This window comes from Bidens hawaiensis, unplaced genomic scaffold (assembly GCF_021521415.1).
Source record: "Bidens hawaiensis isolate Kalapana, Puna unplaced genomic scaffold, B.hawaiensis_p1.1 tig00028338_1, whole genome shotgun sequence".
Lineage (NCBI taxonomy): Eukaryota > Viridiplantae > Streptophyta > Magnoliopsida > Asterales > Asteraceae > Bidens > Bidens hawaiensis.
This window is the reverse complement of record NW_027494630.1, coordinates 289,751-311,487: the sequence shown is the minus strand read 5'-3', so window position 1 is coordinate 311,487 and position 21,737 is coordinate 289,751. Positions and strand designations below refer to the sequence as shown.

Genomic DNA, 21,737 nt, shown 5'->3' with positions numbered 1-21,737 from the left:
AAGCGTCGCTAAGTTATCTCTTAGTTCAGGGAAAACTCACATGTTCAAAGGTTCACTGATGGTAAAACTTGAACCTCATGATCGAACTTGAGATTATAAAAATCTCAACCTTCCTTATTTTAGTCACCCATGCCTCACCTAAAATGTGGTCTACAAGAATCAAATATGGGTCTAAATTAGGAAACTCAACTTAAGATGAAAACGGTATGATATCACATCAACAATAAGAACAACAACAATAAGGTTATGTGTAGTGAAGGGGTTATAATTGGGGTGAATTGTGACACGTGGCGCCCAGTCAGCATAGAATGAAAATTTGTTTTTTGGGTGTAATGGTGTAGGGGCTACAAGTTGGGCCCACGGTGTGTTTTTTATTATTTTTTTTATAATTAAACTAATTAAATAAAAACCAATTTATTTAAATAATTAAATAAAAATGCATTAAAATTAAAAAGAAATACAAAAAAAACATAACTAAAAAATACATAACTAAAAATATTAAAAAACATAAATAAAGAAATAATAAAAAAAAAACATAACTAAAAAAGAAACTAATATCCGTAATATTCGCGCATTTTTTCACGTCGGCGTTGCATCAATAATGCGACATCATCGTGAAACCCCTCCGCTTTGAGGGATTCGTAGTCGTCTTTCATTTGTTTTAATTTGAACGTCTGGTGCAACTTTTCTTGTTGTTTGTTAGATGCTCGAATGTCGGCTCCAATTACTGTGGCATTTGTTTTCAAACGACCGACCAACTCGTTTATTTCAACGGGCTCCGTATTGATCGTGTTGACAACGAACCTTCCCCCTTATTTTTCCTCGATCTCCCGCGTGGTCGAGGCAACTCCTCTACCTCATCTTCGTCAGGTATATTCAAATCATCGGCTAAATTAATCGTGTCGTCGAGGAAGAAGCTACGAGCATCGGAGGGTGTGTTTGGTGTGCTCGGATTTGTCGACGACGATGTCTTCGACCTTTTTGAAGGTCGGGATGAGCCGGCTCGTCGGGCGGCCGGAACGGTTAGTACCACATTCCGTTTCGAGCAACGACATAGCTTTCCCAACAACTCAAATACTTGAACGGTAGTTGGTAGTTCGGTTGGTTCGGGTTGTTTCTAGGATTCATTTTGTTTATTTTTTGTAAGAAATTTGGTATGATTTGTGTATAAAATGGAGAAGAATGGTGTATGTTTATATATATATATTGTTTATTTATTTATTTATTTTTTTAAAATTGACCGTTTGACAACGGTCATGTTATTAAAATATTATTATTATCAACCGGGCGACAATAATACCCCGCCCCCGCCCCTTTTCGCCCAATTATCGCGGGGGGGGGGGGGGGTGTTTCACTAAAAAATCGCCCCTTTTCGCTCCATATTACCGCCCACTACACTCGGCCTAACAATAAGGGAAAATTACAAAAATAGACAAGTTTGATCAATAATTTACCAAAATAGACATTTCTATTTAGCCTACATCTCTCCAGTCATTGGTTTTTTAACCAATAAACAATTGTCACGTCACCGAAGCTGGCTAAGGCGGCTAAGCCTTAGCCTCCACTTTATGGGCACGGAATTTTATAAAAAGTAAACGGGTCCCACCTTTAGCCAATAAAAATTCGACACGTGTCGAAGGCGGCTAAACTTAGCCAACATCTATGGTTATTTAGCCGGCATCTTTGACTCTTAGCCGGCTTCGTGATACGTGTCTATTTAGTTAGCCGGCTCCAAATATTCCTTCTTAGCCGGCTCCAACTCGGCTTGTAGGCTAAGGCTTCACTTAGCCGCCTTCAATTTTTTCATTTAGCCTTCTAATTTTAGCCGCCAAAATTGAATATTTTACCAACCTTATTAATATTTAGCCGGCTTCACTTAGCCGTCTTCTTAGCCGGTGTAAATTTAGCCACCAAAATTGAATATTTTACCATTTTACCAACTCTGTTAAATATTTAGCTGGCTTCACTTAGCCGTCTTCTTAGCCGGTGTAAATTTAGCCCCCAAAATTAAATATTTTACATACTCACTTAATTATTAAATAATAAAATAAGTCGAGTTAGACCTTTAAGCAATGGGGGTAGTGAAAAACACATGATATCTCTATATGTTGGCTCAATTGTTGTTTGATCTAAGTGTAGGGTCAACTCAAAAATTAAAAGGGGTTATTAATGGGTTGTTTAATGACCAAGTTAGGGTTATTAGATTTACTTGTTAGCTGAGTTAAAGTTAAATATATAAATAGGGGCAATCAAGTTAAGGATTGTCAAGAAGAAAAAGATAAGATACGCCTAAGTTAAGGTTAATCAAGAGTCAAATCGAGTTAGGGTTTAAGAGTTATAATCGGTTTTTTAAGTAAGATTTTCATATTAATACAGACGAGAGCTAGTCGTTTAATTCGTGTTCAATTATCAAACGTGACTTGACTATATTATACGTTTAATGTTCAAATAATTCCCCCCCCCCTGCTACCCATTTCCTATTGAAGGTAACATGCGTGACAAAATCAACGATTTATCAAATTCCGTTGGTCGCCAATATATTAGTGTTTTAAAAACCGGTTTAAACCTGCCAGTTGAACCAGATTTCGCACAACACGCCGGTATTTTGAGCCCGGTATATTTGGCCGGTTTGCTAGAACATCGTACCGGCGTCTTTTTTTTCTAAAATACCGGTTTTACCGGCAAACTGGTTTTAAGTACGGCAAATTTATGATATTTGCAGCCCATATTTTTCAAAATTATTTTTAACTCAACAATTAACATTCAAACGTGTTAACTTTAGGACTATTTTTTTAAAGTTGAGTGTTTTTGTATTATTTTATTTTTTGTTATTAGAATAATTTACTTTTGGGTTATTTTTGGAGTCGAATTTGCATTTATAGGAATTAATAAGGTAAATTATTCAATCGGTTGAACCTTCCGGTATAACCCGGTTCAACCGGTTGTACCATTTTTAACCCAATTCGGTACAAGTAAAATACTGGTTTTTAAAACATTGCAATATATTAAAGAGCTTACGTAAGTTTTATAATAAAGAATTTTCATGATTAACAAGAAAAAGAAAAAAGAACAATTGTCTGATTACCCATAACTAAAGTACTAAACCAATCCTAATACGAAATTGTTGTTGAATATGATAAACATCACAACCAAATACATATTCTTCATGTTTCATTAATGTTTGTTAATTGAAGGTTGATAATAACACAATCGTGCAAATAGTGTATAGAAGCATATACCATCATTATGCTGGGTCACCGGGTGTCTGGGTGTGATAGTGGTGCTGAGTTGTCTTAGGAAATGACTACTTTAACCCCAAGGAAGGGTTAAGAGGGACACATTAAGATACCTACGCCACTTCGGTCGGTCAACTGGACCGTGTTTAGATATTTTTCATTTGATTAATATGAAATTATTTAAATACCTATCGACCAAATATTATTTTGTCACTCAATTATAAGTTTTTTTATTAATAAGGACAAACAATATCTTATTTTTGTGTGTTTAGATAATATATTATTTTATCTTTAATCCAAAATGTAAATGAAAACTTAAAACCAATACATACGATAGGCGAAGGAAAGACCCCATTTCATAGGGAACGCAAGTTTGCTCGAGGATTGGAGAGAAGAGGTGAAAGAAAAGGCTCATGATGAATTTTAAGAGTCTATGTGCGAGCCATATGCAAGTATTTCCTTTTAATGATAAAAGTATATTTTTAACAATATTTTTTCGTATTCTGATAATATTTTTGTTTGAAATTAATAGGAAAATAAACCCTTTATTATGTTTTTAAACGTATGGATTATATTACATGGGTAAAGTTAACATACAAAATGAGACAAAAAAGAGAAGTGTGAGAATGATTTGTAACCACATAGAAAACCCTTTAAAACTAAATTAAAAAAATAATAAAAAAATCATAACTCAAAATATAAATAAAAACGAAAAAATTAAAAAAACTAAAATGTTTCAGCCATCATTCCCGTTAAAAAAATAATAATATCAAAAATACAAAAAATAAAAAAAATTGACGAAAAGACACAATGCCGAGATCAAAGACACAATGACGAAAATAAACGAAAGTTACAATTATAAATAAAAAAAGACACAATAGATCGCAAAATATAACACAATGCTGAATATAATATAGCACAATGTTGAGTAATATAACACAATATAAAGAAAAAATATCACAATGTCAAAGAAAAAAACACAATAAATGACGAAAATAAACACGAAACATAATGATAAACAAAAAGACACAACGACTTTTTTCACTTACCATTGTGTGTGTGTTTTTTTATGAGAACGAAAAAGACGGTGGAAACATTTTTGTGTTTTTACTTTTTTTCCTTTTTATTAAATTTTGAGTTAAGATTTATTTATTTTTAATTTTTTTTAAAAGTTTTTATGTATGCCTATAAATTCTTCTCATCTTTCACATTTTTATTCCCTTTTATTGAATAACTTGACTCTTATTACATAGTATTATGAATGTTTCATATGCTTTAAAGTTGCATATGTGTAAACATCATTAATATAAAGACTCCCTAATCAATAATGGCCTTAGGCTAGCCATTCGTGCATTAGGCTTAGTATCCATAGTTTTGGATTGGGTCAGTTAATCACCATGTGTAATAGGCCTAACTAGGTAGGCGATGTTTAAATAATTAAATTGGTTCTCAGTTGACACTTGACAGGAATGGGCTAGGTAATGAGCCTAATCATTTGGGCTAAAGTTGTTATTGATGTCAACTTGTTTGGGTTTTTGTGTTTTAGCAATTAGACACTCACTAACCGGTAACCATGAGTCATGAACTCATGATGAGACTTGAGTCTTCTCTATCATCTTCATCAAAGTCATATTAATACTTCTTGTCTAACCGTAGCATCTTTGGTCTATTGAACCCACCGAAATTACATATGGATTAATTATGGACTCATATCGTTCATACAAATACGTAATTCAACCCAATAAAGGCGGGAAGCTGCTTAGGCGAAGCCGCAAAAATGACTTAGGCTTCTATCAAACTCTCAAAATTGGTCGCTAATGTCTACTGAGCGACGATAGAAATCAATTGCCGCTCAACCAACTTTGTTTTTGGTTGAAACAATCCCCAACAGTTTTATATTAGTTAATTAGTTTATAACATATTTATATAATTATATTTGTAAAATCTTAAAATCCTAGCTAAATTAATTTTGTTGGATCGGTGATATATAAATCTTCTTAGAGGTCGATGTCAATGTCATGGGGGTGGTATGGAGACGCTTAGGAATTGCATATATACTTAAAAAATTCATTAGTTGTAGGCGACCCTATCGAAACCATCTAGGACCGTCCTGCCTAGTTGCGTTGTTATAATGTCGCCCTGCCCAGGCCCCGGTCTGCCTTGCTTGTTTAAATTAATGGTAGGTAGAAGCTAGATGTGGTAAAGATGTTGGTCATCTCATTTAGTCATTATTTGATAGGAAAGAAATTATTTTGGAGCCTTGAATAATGAATATAGTTGAAGAAACACTAAGTGACCCCGGGCAGATTACGGATAATATGGGGGTTAAGTAATGTTTCCCACGAGGGTTAGGTCCGGCAAAGAAGGACGTTCTTCAGATGACCTGCAAAACAGACACCGTGATCTCGTCACTGAGAATGGGGGGGGGGGGTTCCTCCTTGTGACCACCCTCCGGCGTGAGAATCAGACTAGATTGCTCTGAATATAAGTGTATATTGAGAGAAATAGCTAGTGAAGGTAAAATACCAGATGATCATACCGTTCCAAGGTGTTGGAGTATTTATAGCCGAAGGTAGGTTTCCAAGCAGGTACAGTCAGCTGTATAATATTCCTGTTCTACCAACTACGGGCTACGCACGTGCCATGCTGGTTGGTGGGTAGACAGCGGCTGATAGTGACCAGGCCGGCTGTGTACTATTCCTTTTCCACCAACTGCATGCAATGTGCGTGCCACGACAATGGTTGGTGAGTAGGCAGCGGCTAATAGTGACAAACAGTACTAGAGCATGCTCCTCGTACTGTTTGTCGGTGAGCTGTCACCCTGTGATTGGTTCATGGGCTGCTTTGGTCAGATCTTGTCTATTTTGTCCATACCTTGGCAGGTATAGTACAAAAGATCTTCCAGAAGCATACGGACTGGCTCATTTGGGCGGGAGTATTCCCGCCTTGCTCATTCCTTCAGGTGACACTGAATTATTGAGTGCCTTGTGCGTGTAGCCTTGCTATTAGTGCGGGTAGCCTTCCCTGATGGCTTGTATCCGCAGCTGCGGGGACAGGCGGGGTACTTCACCATTGGGAGGCTTTCCCTGCGTGAACAGCTGGCGTACTGCGCGTAAGGTCTTTATCTCTGAGCATGGTGGGTCCTGCGGAACCAGTTGGTCCTTGCGCAAACGTCCCTCTTCAAGGTGAGTCTTGCGGGTCCAACTGGACTCTGCTGGGACCTACCTCTTCAAGTCCCCCCAATCCAATGTTCTTCTCATGAATTGTTAATAAGTGAGGTGAACTTTGGACTTAAGGGGTTTTGAAAAGGATTTAGCTTTAAGGTTGTCCGTGGGGATTCTTCTCGCGGTTTCCCTAATGTCACGCAGAAATTCCCGACTTTTCTGTTTGATCTTTGGGTATGATGCGGGTAGATGTGTAACCTCCTCGCAAGTCAGGAGCGTTGAGTTCCACTTGTGTAGATTCTCCATGAGGTTTTGGTAGTTTTGAACATAGTGATCAATTTTGTTAAAACAACCAATTCCATCTTGGAGCTTCAAACAATCTAGTTCTCGACGTTCCCGCTATGCGGGGATGTTATTCCCGTTTCCGCAAGCATGGCCCAGAAGATCCTTCTTGGTTTCAATTCCCTGCGGAGTGCTAGGTATGTGAAGGGTTTCGCCTTGACACTGTACCCGCACTCGTCTTATAGTTACTTTACTTCCAAGGTATTCCTGGCTTCAATTCCCTGCAGGTGCTAAGTATGCGAAGGGTTTTGTCTTAACACTGTACTCGCACCTGTCTTATAGTTACTTGGTTGCCAAGGTAAGGGGTATAGTCCCGCTTACTTTTGAATCTTTTTGAATCTTTTTGAAATTCGAAAAGTTGGTGAAAGGATAAGAACAGTCCAAACTGTTGAAACGTCGTCCGACGGTTTCTTCTGACAGTTTCAGGACGTGCAGGAAGTTATGGCGACGTGACAGTACATGGTCATTCCAGACGCTTTTTCAGGCGCGTGGGCGCAATTTTTTGGGCGCGTGGGTGCGGATTTTACGGCGCGCGTCCCGTCAACAGCTGTTGCCAGCTTGCTTTTTCCACGTGTCATAGTTTCATTGCACCAGCTCTTTTCTCTCTCCTCCGCATTAAATTCATCGCATTCATTGCGATGAGTATATAAAGGGGGAGAGGGTCCTATGTAATCCACACTTTCACTTCTATCTTCTCCTTCTAAGCGATTTCCGGCGAATATTCTTTCTGAAATCGTTCTTTACCTCCAAAACATGTCTACTCATGATCCAGAAGCTATCGTCGAGGAGTCTGACTTGTATGTCGAGAACCTGACGTCTACGTCTGATAAGGACGATAAGAGCACTGCTGGCGAATGTCAGTGTGCTCTTCCCATCGAGCTCTACCGGTACATCGTCCGGAAGTTCATGCTCGAGCCGTTCGAGCCTGAGTTTCCGGAGCCACACCAGACGGTGTACGATGCCCCCAATGGCAAAATAGGGGTATATGCCGCCTTCTTCGTCTATGGGAATCTTAGGTTCCCATTGACGAAGTTTGTATACCGTGTTCTGGATAGACACGGTGTGCACCTGACGGAGGGACACCCAATGGCGATCGCCAAGATCCGCCATTTTGAGTGGGTGTGCCTCATTCTTGGCGTGGATCCCCACGTCGACCGCCTGATGACCTTCTACTCCTGGAGGTGCATCCAAGGCTGGTACACCTTGGTCACCCGGATCAAGGGTTTGAAGATCTGCGCTACCGAGCACAGTCTTCGATCTTGGAAGCGGGAGTTCTTTTACATCTCTGCCCGTGTCATCTCTATAGCGATGACATTTAAGAACGGGAGAGCTCTCCCCAGCCTTCACGCCTCCAACTACCAGGAGGCGGAATGGTTCTCCAAGATTTCCCGGATCCAGACTCCGGTTTACCGCTTTCCGGAGTCAGGGATGGTGATGCTCGGTATGAGCAGGGTGTGGAAGGATGCTGGGCGGATGCACCACAGATTCCCATCGTACTTGAATACGGTTTGAACTTTATCCCTTACGGTATGCTCCGTCTTCTTTGTTGATTTAAGGTTTTTTCTAACTGTTTTTCTTTTTATTTCAGAGGGAAATGACTTGCAGTCCCTCCTGCATCCGCGGGAAGCTGACGGTCCCGCTCGGTTGGGTACTCGCGCTCTTGACGAGAACGAGTTGCCCATCCTTGCGCAGACTGCGGATCGGTTTGTGGAGGCCTACCCGCCAGGCCACGAAATACTGAGCGCCACGCGGCCAGGTAAAAGACTATTTAACCCTCGCCCTCTGAATGCTGAAACCTCTGCCGGAATTCCTCTAATCTTGTCATCTTCTGATGAGGAATCCGCAGATGGTCATTTTCTTGCGCGGAAGAAGAAGGCTGCTGGTGGGAAGGGCAAGGCGAAGGTAGCCTCCACCGCCGACCAGGTGAACCGGTCTGAGTCAGAGACCGAGAGTGAAGAGGCGGCGGCGGGGAATCCAGGTGGTGTTGAGACCACTGCTCCGGAGGTTGAAACGGCTGTCACCTCCGAGCAGCCCAGGACGACGACGGTAACCGGTATGAAGAGGCCGGCTCCATCGGGTTCGTCCCCGCCTGTTCGCACCTTCAGGCTCAAAAAGACCCGTAAGTGTTCATAACTTTAACTTCATATCTTTCCGCTATTATACTTATATATCTTGTCTTCGTGCAGGCGTGGATGCTACGGCATTCCAAAGTGGAGCGGGAGGGAGCAGCTCTGGACCCATGAAGGTAGGTTTGGTCAACCTACCAGAGGCGATGACCCAGGCGGCTACGCCTGCTTGCAGTACTGGTTCAGTTGCTCATCCCGTTGAGCCAACTGTTCCAGCTGTAACCTTATCCCCGCCGACTGTCAGTGCCATTTTCACAGAATCCATCACTGAGCCGGCGGTGATTTCTCTTGCGGGTTCTTCCTCAGCCGCGGCCACGGTTGTGAGTTCACCTCCGGTGAGTTCACCTCCGTTGCTTTCCACCGCGGCAGCCTCCACCATGCCTCCTCCGGCGCCTGCGACTACGGCCAGTCCTTCAGGTACGTTTGGGGTTGGGGCGTCTAGCCAATCCCTGCCTCCTTCCCGTCTCCTTGACCTTTTAGATGGATATCCCTTAGGTTCAGCTGATGGGTTTGGTGGCTATCGGCCAGTTGTTGACCCTACAGGTGCGTAGGGTTATTTTGGCCTATATCCCTTTCATCATTTCTCTCTTAACTGTTTTTTGTTTTATTGCAGTTCGTGATTCCAACGAGGTGTACGCTCCTCGGTGGAAGATCCGCCGGGGAACGACCCTCCGGACTGCTGAGGATTGCGTCGAATGGGCGCGTCACGCCGCCCCAAGCGGTGCGCTGGGGGAGGCCATGGCCAGCTACCAGGAAGGTAGGCTGTCCAACGAGCTCCGAATCCTCCTCGCCCGGATGCAGCTGCGCGTCGAGCTACTTTGTCGTGAAAATGACAAGTTAAAGACGGCACGTAGGCTCGAAGTGGCTCAGGCGCGGGCTATCCGGGAGGAGAATGCGAAGCTTGCCGCCGTTGCTGCGGAAAAGGAGAAGGCCTTCAAGGCCCTTGAGGTTGACGTTCAGGCTCGTCTCGAGGCCCGTTCCAAGGCCGCCCAAGCTGTTAATGAACAGCTTCGGTTGGCTAAGGAAACTGCACGGAACGCAACCGAGAGGGCCACCAAGGCTGAAGCTGCTGCTGAGCCTCTACGCATCGAGAATGAGGAACTTAAAGCCAAATTAGAGAGGCTCCAGCAGGCTCATGATGCCTTGGCCATGGAAGATGCCAAGAAGCTCCAAGAGATCTTGGACCAGAGGGGGGTGCTTGACCACACTGAGCGTAAGCTAAAGGGCGTCGAAGAGGCTGCAGCCAAAGATGTGTTGCTTGCCAACTTTACAAAGAACGAAGCCGAACGCGCCCGTAATGAAGCTCAAGCTGCCCTCCAGGAGGCTCTGGTTACCAAGGAATGGCTTCTTCGAGAAGCGTTGTCGCAGGTATGCGCTGTTTCACAATTTCTTTACGCTTTTCCTTACACTTTGAAGAGTTTTTGATATACTTCTGTTTTTAGGTTGTGCATCGGGTGTTCACGAACACATCATATGACGATGCGATGAGCGCAGCCCTCAACGCTTCTCATGAGGATGGGGAAAAGGCTGGCTTCCTGCTTGGTCTAGGGTTTGTTGAACAAGGCATTCCACCTTCCAACTTCCCTCTTTACAATGTGGATACTGAAGCTGCGTATGACCAAGCAGTGAATCAGTATGCCGCCTTCCCGCATCCGGTGGTGGAGAAGGTAAACGAGATTGCTGCTGCTGATGATGGGCTAGCTATCCTCAAAGCTTTCATTGAACCGCCACACTCTACTGATGGTGCGGGTCCAAGTGGTAGTGGTCCTGAAGCTTGATACTTTAGATCCCTTTCCACCATTAGAGTAGATTTTTGTTTGTATACTTCTAATCTTGTATGCGGGTATGTACCCAGCAATTCTTGTAATGTTTGAATGTTGATGGAATAAAAATTATTTGTTAATGCCTTGCCTTGTTTATATCGCGCAAATTTTGTTTTAACTTAACAATTTCTTGAGTACTTAGATAAGTTAACTTTTCAACGTGGCAGATAATAAGTTAAAGTTTTGCTTCATCTTTCGTGATTCTGCGGATAAGACCGTCACTTTCACTTAGTAGGATGGCTAAACTTTACCTATATGTGACCTGCGTGGAAGTTTTCCTTATCTTTCCCTTTGAAATTTTCTAAGTGTTTTGAATAAGTTAACCTTTCGACGCGCGGTTGCCAATAGGTCAATGTTCAGTTTCCTTTATCATGATTGTGCGGGTAGGACCGTCACTTTCATTTATTGGGATGACCAAACTTCACCTATAGCTGACCTGCGTGAAGGTTTTCCTTAGAAATTTTTACCGTTTTATGTGTTTATGCGGGTTTTGCCGCCTTCCACACGCAACGACTTACTTCTTCCCATATTTATGCGGTGAATACCGGCATATCAGCGTGGGAAGTTCATAAGTATAAAGGTAAGGCTATCAACACAATGTGAAAGGAGAATCATTTCCATTAGAAGTGGCTCTAGGCCTTTTCTTTACAAATTTGGAATTGATCTACATGTAACATTTGCGTAATTGAGCTCCGTTCCATGTTCTTGGGATAGGAGTGCCATCGAGCCTTTCGAGCCGGTATGCGCCTTTTCCCAAAACTTCTTTGATAATGTATGGTCCTTCCCAGACCGGTGCCAGTTTTCCTGGGCGCTCTTGGTTTGAAGCCTCGTTGTTACGCAATATGTAGTCTCCTACATTGAAGTTGCAGAGTTTTACCCGCGTGTTGTAGTACTTTTGCATTTGTCGCTTGTAGTTTTCTTCACGCGCTGCGGCTAAGTCTCTGCGTTCCTCGGTTAGCATAAGGTCTAACCGTCTTTCCGCATCATTGTCTTCTGGCTGAATCAAGACCCTTGGTGAGGGCAAACCAATTTCGACTGGGACCATGGCTTTAGTGCCATAAGTGAGGCTGAACGGGGTTTCTCCCGTACTGGCCTTTTTCAGCGTTCTGTTTGCCCAAAGGACGTGTGGAACTTCGTCTACCCAGCCGGATCTGTGTTCCAGGAGTCTTTTCTTTATGCCTTCGACGATGCTTTTATTTGCTCTTTCCACCTCACCGTTACCTTGCGGGTGTGCCACTGAGGTAAAGGTGTGGGTGATTTGAAGTTCTTCTAGCCACTTTTGTAGCTTCTTGTCAGCAAAGTTGGTGCCGTTATCACTCACCAAAGTCTGTGGAAGTCCAAAACGACAAATAATAAATTCCCAAATAAATTTTTTAATATGTTTTGCGGTTGTTTGGGCTAAGGGTTTTGCTTCTATCCACTTGGTGAAGTAGTCGATGGCTACCACTAGGAACTGAACGTTTCCTGCTGCTGTAGGAAATGGGCCTGTCACATCGATGGCCCACTTCTGAAATGGCCATGAAGAGGTGACTGGAACAAGTTCATTCTTCGGGCGATGTGTGTTGGGTGCGTAGAGCTGGCAAGACCTACACTTTCTGATGTATGCCAGCGCATCCGTATGCATCCCCGGCCAAAAGTATCCCGCGTTGTTTAGCTTAGCTACAACAGCGCGTGGACTTGCGTGTACTCCACAGATGCCTTCGTGTACTTCCCTTAGGAGGTAGTCAGCATCTTGGTTGTCCACGCATCTTAAGAGTGGGCCAAGAAAGTTACGTCTGTAAAGGATGTCATCGATGAGTTGATAGTTTAATGCTTTACAACGTATTTTTCTTGCCTGGGGTTTTGACTCTGGTAGTATACCCGCTGCAAGGTAATTTATTATTGGTGTCATCCACGTTTCTGTACCGGTTTGGATGACACAAATTTCCTTGTGCGGGACTGATGGTGCTTCAAGGAGTTCAATGCGGATGTTCTTTCCCAAATGGGTGAAGGCTAATGATGCAAGCTTGCTTAACGCATCCGCAGATTTTTTTTCGCTACGCTTGACGTGTATGACTTTACAATTATTAAAATCGTGCATAAGGGTTTTTGCTTGTGCGACGTACAGGGCCATTGTGTCGTTCACGGCCGTGTACGTTCCGTTTATTTGGTTGGCTACTAACATGGAATCCACGTGGGCTTCCAAGTTTTTCACTCCCATTTTACGCGCAATTCTTAGCCCCGCCAAGAATGCTTCCTACTCGGCTTCGTTATTCGTACTTGGAAAATCCAGTCGAATAGCGTAAGTGTATTCTTGGCCTGCTGGGTTGGTTAATTTCAACCCTGCGCCTGAACCCTCGTTGCTGGCTGCTCTATCAGTGTAGAGTCGCCAGACGTCATTGATGTCCTGTGCTGGGGAGGGTTGAGCCTCCTCCTGGCACTCTTTCTCCCGCGAAGCGGGGACTTCTGCAATAAAGTCGGCCAGGACCTGGCCTTTCATTGCTGGTCTTGGCTTGTACTTTATCGCATATTCCCCCAATTCAATTGCCCATTTGGCAAGACGTCCCGATAATTCGGGTTTGCCTAGAACGTTTGCGAGTTTGAAGTTGGTGAGAATGGTGATTGGGTGACCTTGGAAATATCGTCTTAGCCTGCGTGAAGCCTGTACAAGTGCTAAGACTAGTTTTTCCAAGGTAGAGTACCGGGTTTCTACGTCTGTTAGGACACGGCTAACATAGTAAATAGGCATCTGGATACCTTTCCGCTCTACTAGCAGGACTACCCCGGTTGCTCTATCTGTGGCAGAAAGGTATATGATTAATTCCTCCCCCGCTTCTGGTGCTGTGAGCGTTGGGAGTTCGATCAAGCGTGACCGAATTTCCTGAAAAGCTGCTTCTGCTTCTGGTGTCCAACGGAAGTGCGTTTTCTTTAAACAGTTTCTCAATGTTGACACGAATGGGAACGACCTATCCGCATGGTTTGACAAAAAGCGGTTAAGTGCGACTAGGCGTCCATTCAGCGTCTGAGCTTGCTTGATGGTAGTAGGTGATTCCATTTTGATAATGGCTTCGACCTTTTCAGGGTTCGCTCTGAAGCCATCTTTAGTAACAATGACTCCCAAGAACTTCCCTTCTTCCATCCCAAAGGAACACTTGCTCGGGTTGAGCTTCATGTTTATCTTTCTGAGCGTGTTGAAAGTTTCTTCGATGTCTTTCAACATCGCTTCTGGCTCAGGGCTTTTGATGACCAAATCATCCATGTAGACTTCCAAGTTTCTCCCAATTTGGGCGTGAAACTCTTTGTCCATCAGGCGTTGGTATGTGGACCCTGCATTCTTAAGTCCGAATGGCATCATTTGATAACAAAATGTGCCATCGGGTGTCCAAAATGCGGTTTTGTCCTGATCATCTACAGCCATGTGGATTTGATGGTACCCCTTATATGCGTCAAGGAAGCATTTAAGGCGAAACGGTGCTAATGAATCCACTTTGAGGTCAATTTCGGGTAACGGGTAACAATCTTTGGGGCATGCTTTGTTTAAATATTTGAAATCTATACACATGCGCCATTGTTTGTTAGCCTTCGGTACCATAACGGGATTTGCAACACATGTTTGATATCTACTAACGCGTACGATGCCCGCGTCAAGGAGTTCCTTGACTTAGGTTCTACACGCGTTAGCCTGTTCCACCCCCATTACTCTGCGCTTTTGTATGACTGGCGTAAAAGCCGGGTCACACTTGAGCTTATGCTCTGCTTTACTTCGAGGTACACCAGTCATGTCAGCTGGTGTCCACGCGAAGATGTCAGCGTTTCTCTGTAGTAAGCGTTTGAGTAAGGTGCGCGTAGGATCAGCGATTGTTGGGCCAATTGTAACAGCCTGGTCAGGGTATCTGCCATTGAGGGCCCATTTTTCTGGTTCGGTAATGGTTGGTTTAGCCATCTTTGGTTTGGGTTTAGATGAGACGGATGCGATGCATACCTGGGGGATACCGGTGATCATCGCTACACCCTCAGCAGTTGGCCATCCCATCATGCCGTGGACTGAAGATACCACGGCGTTGAATCTTGCCATCCCGTTTCTCCCGAAGAGAATGTCGTATGTGTGGTGTGGCTTCCTCATTACGATGAAGTCCACGTCTTCTGTGCGGGAGTATTTCCCGTCCGTGAGAATGACGGGGAAAGATAGGATACCCAGGGGGGTGTTTGTGCTGCCGTCGAACCCTTCCATTGAGGCGTAAACCGTTTCCAGGCGTTCTTTGTCTTCGTCGTCTAGCTTGTCGAAGAACTGCCTGTACATAACCGTTGACGAGGCGCCGTTGTCAGCAAGAGTGCGGAAGTTATGTAATGCCCCAGCTGGCTTTTGATGACGATAGGGCCTTCCTTGCTGGGTCCTCCTGGCACTCGCGGGAAGCGCACCTCAGCTTCCTTCCATTCGCATGGTTCTGTCGTTCGTCTTTTTCTTCCTCTGATGTTGCCATGAACCATGTGGATGCTGATGTCAACGGGCTTTCGTCCATTGCCTTTATACCGGTTATCATTCCTTCCTCCATTCTTGATTGATGCCACAAGGTGTGCAAGTCTTCCATCCTTGACGAATGTTTCAACAATATCCTTCAAGGATGTACACTCCTCGGTACTGTGACCCTTTGTCCCGTGGAAGTCACAGAATTTGCTCTGATCCGCATTAGGTCGTTGCCGGATCATTGGAGCTTTTGGCCATGGGAGTTTTTCGGTGGCAAATATCTCCGTGACGCTTTTGGTGAGTGGCGTCCACCGGTGTTTTCGGCTTGAAGGGTGCGTGTTATCCCTTCCGCCAACAAGAGGGCAAGAGCTGGATGAGGTGTCAAAGTTTACTTGACTGCCAAATACTTAGCTTCCTCTTTTTGTTCTGCCGGGCGATCTGAACATTGTTTTCTCTGGTCCTCTGCGTGTAGAGATGTGTACTCTGGGGAAGATCCCTACCCAGTTGCTTCTCCGTCTCGGCAAAGCGCTTGGCCGCCGTCATGATGGCATCCCATGTGGATGGCATGCCGTCCTTACCCGTCAACGTGCGGATAAGCTCTGGGTATTCGGCGCCCTGGATGAAAACGGCGCGAACAAGATCTTCACTTATGTTGCCCAGACTCAGCTTTTTGGAGTTGAAGCGAGTGATGAAGTCTAGTAAAGATTCATCTTCCTCTCTCACGCAGTTGAGGATCGTCCACTGCTCTTCAGTATATTTCCTCTGTTGACTGAAGTGTTGGCTGAACTTGTGTTGAAAGTCCGCCCAATCATAGATGTAGTGGACCGGTAAACGATCAAACCACGCCCTGGCCGCTCCGACCAGCGTCATCTGGAACATATAACACCACGTGGGTTCCGTCCAGTTACTGACGGTTGCCCCCGCTATGAATCTGTTCAAGTGATCGTCTGGGTCGGATAGACCATCATAAGTGCCGATGTTGGACATCTGTTTGGCACTTCTCGGGGCTATTGCTTCCGCAATATCCCTTGCAAACTTGGATGTTCCCGCATTTGCAGCAGTTGGTCTAAAGGTTTTGGAGAAGTCGCGTGGGTTTCCCCCCGCGTTCCTTGGTTTGAAGGTTTCTCCGAAATTCCTTTTTGGTTGGAAGTCCGTTTCCTTACGCTTCCCTTTCGTCCTATGGCGAGGGTTCGCGTCAGTGTCGGATTCCTCCCGATCATCGTCCGAGTACTCGCACTCACTGTTCATGTTGAGCTGTTGTCGAGTGCTCCCGAATTCGTCAGCCTGTTGGAGTGAACGCAAGCGTTCATCCAACTCAGCTTGGAATTCCTTTTGACGTGCTTCGGCCCACGCCTTAACTTGATCGAGTGTTTGGCGAGGGAGCCTCGTCTGTTTCTCCAACTGGGCATCAGTGAACCCCAGTGAAATATTGTTTACTGCACTTGCCCCGGCTTGGGTAACCGGGGTAGTGTTCGTAAAATTTGTGTAACCGCCGGTGTTCCCCCCAGTAGCTGGGGTTGTGGTTACCGGGGTTTCTTGGTCAATTACTGGCATTGGGACAGGAGTAACGTTAACCATTTTTTCAGAAGTTTTGAAAAAACTGAATTAGTTCTAGCTTTTATGCACGGATGGTGCCAATGAAGAAACACTAAGTGACCCCGGGCAGATTACGGATAATCTGGGGGTTAAGTAATGTTTCCCACGAGGGTTAGGTCCGGCAAAGAAGGACGTTCTTCAGATGACCTGCAAAACAGACACCGTGAGCTCGTCACTGAGAAGGGGGGGGGGGTTCCTCCTTGTGACCACCCTCCGGCGTGAGAATCAGACTAGATTGCTCTGAATATAAGTGTATATTGAGAGAAATAGCTAGTGAAGGTAAAATACCAGATGATTATACCGTTCCAAGGTGTTGGAGTATTTATAGCCGAAGGTAGGTTTCCAAGCAGGTACAGTCAGCTGTATAATATTCCTGTTCTACCAACTACGGGCTACGCACGTGCCATGCTGGTTGGTGGGTAGGCAGCGGCTGATAGTGACCAGGCCGGCTGTGTACTATTCCTTTTCCACCAACTGCATGCAATGTGCGTGCCACGACAATGGTTGGTGAGTAGGCAGCGGCTAATAGTGACAAACAGTACTAGAGCATGCTCCTCGTACTGTTTGTCGGTGAGCTGTCACCCTGTGATTGGTTCATGGGCTGCTTTGGACAGATCTTGTCTATTTTGTCCATACCTTGGCAGGTATAGTACAAAAGATCTTCCAGAAGCATACGGACTGGCTCATTTGGGCGGGAGTATTCCCGCCTTGTTCATTCCTTCAGGTGACACTGAATTATTGAGTGCCTTGTGCGTGTAGCCTTGCTATTAGTGCGGGTAGCCTTCCCTGATAGCTTGTATTCGCAGCTGCGGGGACAGGCGGGGTACTTCACCATTGGGAGGCTTTCCCTGCGTGAACAGCTGGCGTACTGCGCGTAAGGTCTTTATCTCTGAGCATGGTGGGTCCTGCGGAACCAGTTGGTCCTTGCGCAAACGTTCCTCTTCAAGGTGAGTCTTGCGGGTCCAACTGGGCTCTGCTGGGACCTACCTCTTCAATAGTGGTATAACTTGTGCGGCTAGAACTAATTTACTCACATTTTTAGGTACTCTATTTACACGCTTAAAATTTATGAATGCAACTAGCGACATATTACATGCACACAATGACAGAGTTAAAACTTGTAAGGCTAAGTAAACATGTACACATTAGTGTTTATTCTGTTGAAAATTTACGTTGAAATAGTATATCCAGAATGTAATGGGGATAAAAAAAACTATAAAAAAAAAGAAAAACAAAACCCTAAGCATCTTCGACAGTTTGCATGCTGTCCTTCGATGGCTTGAACATTAGTGCGAAAACTCGAGCTTGAATAAAATTTACATAGAAATGTAGAAAAAGCATGCATGCCACAACGGTGCATTTAGTGTGTTATAAAATTTAATATTTTAAAAGTTATCTGAAAAAGTAATATACCTAAATATAGTTACATATATTAAAATAAAAATAAATATAATAAAATAAAAATATACATTAAATGTTATATTAAAATATTCCAAGATCGTGATGAGGTTTGTAGAAGATTGTGAGGACAACCTGTTTATATTAGAAGATTGTGAGCATTGACGGTATTAAGGTTCGATATGGTGAGGATCGCCCATTTATCTTAGAAGATTGGGAGGTCCGGTGGTTTTTGACTGGACATTTTTTGAATTTTTAATAATCATGACTAGTGTTGAAAACAACTTGGTCAAAAATTGCTATTTTAAGAAATTTCTTAAAACTATGGTAGAGTGGCCAGTTCAAAAACCAGTTTTCAAATCTTCAAGCATTGGAAAGACATATATCCGTCCAACAAATTCAAATTTTTAAGACATACAATTCCTACACCAGAAATAAATATTATTATCAAATTTTGAGCAGATAATGCTATAACAAAGACAATCCAAATGAGCACAAAAGGAGTTAGGAAAGTTGTAATCAATCATGGAAAACCGTTAACTGAAAATCCTCCATCAACGGCGATCGTTTGACCAGTGATGTAAGAAGCAGCAGGTAGACAAAGGAATGCCACCATTGATGAAACTTCATTTGCTTCTCCCGGGCGGTTCATTGGTGTTCTTGATGCCACTTTATCTAAAAACTGTTTATTGCTTAGCACCTGTACAAAACAAAAAATATATCATGAAACTCAAACATAAATATATCAAAGTTGTAACAAAATTTCAACATTAGAGGTCTATTACATGTTCGACCATAGGGGTTTTGATATACCATGGTGCTACACTATTAACCCGTATATTGTCTTTCGGCCATTCGCATGCTAAATTCCTTGCAAGTTGATTCATTGCACCTGCGGTCGGAAAACAGATGTGACACAAAATATAAACATAGAGAATGCTCAAAGAAAATTGTGTGTTATTGAAGGAATAAAACATTACAATACAATATATAAAAAGGCTATCAGGGATCTACCGGTCTTCAACCTAGAAATCGAAAAATAAAATATTTGAAAAATTCGGGGAAAAAACACTTAAATGATGAAATTAGAGCCATAAATCATGGAATTCGGGTCCAACAACTGGCCAAACCGCGTATAGCATTTACTACATGATCCGGTTCGTCGAAACATTTTTGTGACAACTTATGGGCCCCATAACTACAATATAGCTTAAGGCCATGTGTAGTAGGCGTCTTCAGCCTATAAAAACGACCCCGACATACCACCTGGGGCGTTTTGGGCTTATTTTGGGTTGGTAGCGTTTATTGCAAAGCGCCTGCCCAATTATTCATCCAAGATTTTTCCCTTAAACTCCAACCAATCAAATATTTTATTTTTATTAAAAATAGGAAAAAAAAAGCAGATAACATCAACTGGGTAATAATTGAAGGGGCTCAATCCACTACAACCTTTTGTTGTAAAAAGCTCATATGGTGAGGTGGCGTCACATGGCGTAAAATGGCTTCATGCACTACACATGGTTTACGACTGTAATTAATAATAATAATAATAATAATAATAATAATAATAATAAATTTTTCTTATCAATCCCCTTTATGTCTAGCTTACAAAAGTAGGTGTGAGCTACCTCTTAGATCTGATACTTTATCAATATCAAATTGGATTGCCAAGAAAATTTGTGAGGAAGACCATGCATATACCTTTAGTGGCTGCGTAAACAGACCCAGAGGACATATGAACAAGGCCTGCAACCGAGGATGAAGACGATGCTTGCAAGACCAGAAGCCTTTAGAAGAGGATGTGCAAGTTGACTCATATGGTAAGCAGATTCCAAATTAGTAGACATGATCATGGAATATTCTTCAGCAGTATACTCTAATGTTGCTTTCTTTATGTTCCTCCCAATATTATTTATCTACAATACAATATTATGTTGGCCCCAGACGGAACAAACAATCAGATCAAACAAACGAACACGAGATATTCATCACAATGTGTGAACCACTTTGAAAAGCTAATAATCGGTGGCTAATGTGTGTTTTTAGCGTAAAAATGTAATATGTATTGAGTGAATCTGTCCTATATTGGGTGACACGACCCACAACTCTTTTCATGTAATCAAACGAAATTGTTGCACCGGCGGAACAATCAATCAGATCTGACAAGCGAACACGAGATATTGGGTGACAACCCGTGACTCTTTTCATATAATTAAATGAACTTAATAAACGAACTTCACAAACATACAAAGAAAGGTGACTTTAAAAAACATAACAAACTAAACCTTTAACTTTATTACTAATTCAGGATTAACCTTCACATTATACAAAACAAGTTTATTTTTTAAATGATCACTTATATAAAATCACAAGAACTTACTAAAATGTTGAGCTTTCCATTGAAAATGGAGGAAACTTTTTCTATAAGCTCTTGGCGTTGAGGACCAGAAGACGCGTCACAGACCGATCCAGTGATGGTGAACCCTTTGGCGGACCATTCCTGTAACCTTTGGTTAAGCTCGGCCTCGTTGTGAGAGCATGTGTGTACAGTGGCACCTAACTCTGCCAATTCCTCCACCACAGCGTAACCGATTCCACGTGTACCGCCCGTGACAAGAGCGGTCATTCCAGCTAGAGACCATCTTGAATTACTAGCTATGGTCGCCATGTTCTTGAATTATTGCAGTTTTTCTGTTGATATATATTTATGCCACTTAAAAAGGAGTACGTTCTTCTTTTATGGTTGAAAAAGACCATTATTTTCACCACATAAATTTGTACTGCCCAATAATGTTGACTATATTTTGTACAACCCCATAATGCTGACCCCATTTTTGGAGGAGAAAAGGGACCAAACTTCCCTTCACGTGAAGGGCATGTTGATGGGTTTAACGACCAGACTTAATAGGGTTAGTGAGGTCGGATTTAATTACAAGTGAAATAACACCACATGGATGAAAATCATAAATTTGAAACTATTTGACTAAAACCGCATAATTGGATAAACCACATGGACGAAAACTACAATATACTCTACTGCGAAAAAAAAATATGTCACCCTGAATGAACGTCTGACAATTCTGATTCTTCAAGAAGGCAAGAAGACCTAGTTCGTCAATTCTGATTCTCCAAGAAGAAGATTTTCCTTCATATAAAAATTGTTTAAAAAAAAATTCTTGGTTCAAATATGAAAATTGTTTTACATTTTAATGGGGTTTGCTCTTGATGTATATTGTTTTGTTTAATTTGAAAATTGGAATTAAACTTATAGGATGGTCATGGTCATGCTAACTTCCCTTGTTCCCTATTTCTTTTATTTATCTATTGAACTATTGGTTACCCATGATCAAATAGTCTACTAGTATGGAATTTGTCTATTCATAATTAAAGTAACGGGCTCAAATCTTTACAAGTTTGCAAGTACAAGGTCGGAGATTAATTTAGATGGAAAAAAATTGTTGTAAAACAAAAAAAATCCCTGAAGTATCCTATACATGCATTTAATATAATTGTGTAGCATTAATGTTACTTTCATCTATCTTGTTGACAAAAAGACTGTTTGGTGCTTTCATCTATATTGTTGGCAAAAAGACTGTCTGGTGCTAATT

At 42.7% G+C, this 21,737-nt stretch overlaps 1 pseudogene across 1 annotated transcript; it reads right to left on the bottom strand.

Annotated features, from left to right (window-relative positions):
- Window positions 1-18,626: 18,626 nt before the first annotated feature.
- Window positions 18,627-20,824, bottom strand: LOC143576918 (tropinone reductase homolog At5g06060-like; annotated as a pseudogene). Its single transcript, XR_013143022.1, has 4 exons — window positions 20,510-20,824; window positions 19,831-20,045; window positions 18,915-19,021; window positions 18,627-18,829 (listed from the first exon to the last, which is right to left on the bottom strand). The product of XR_013143022.1 is annotated as a tropinone reductase homolog At5g06060-like (transcript).
- Window positions 20,825-21,737: the final 913 nt, after the last annotated feature.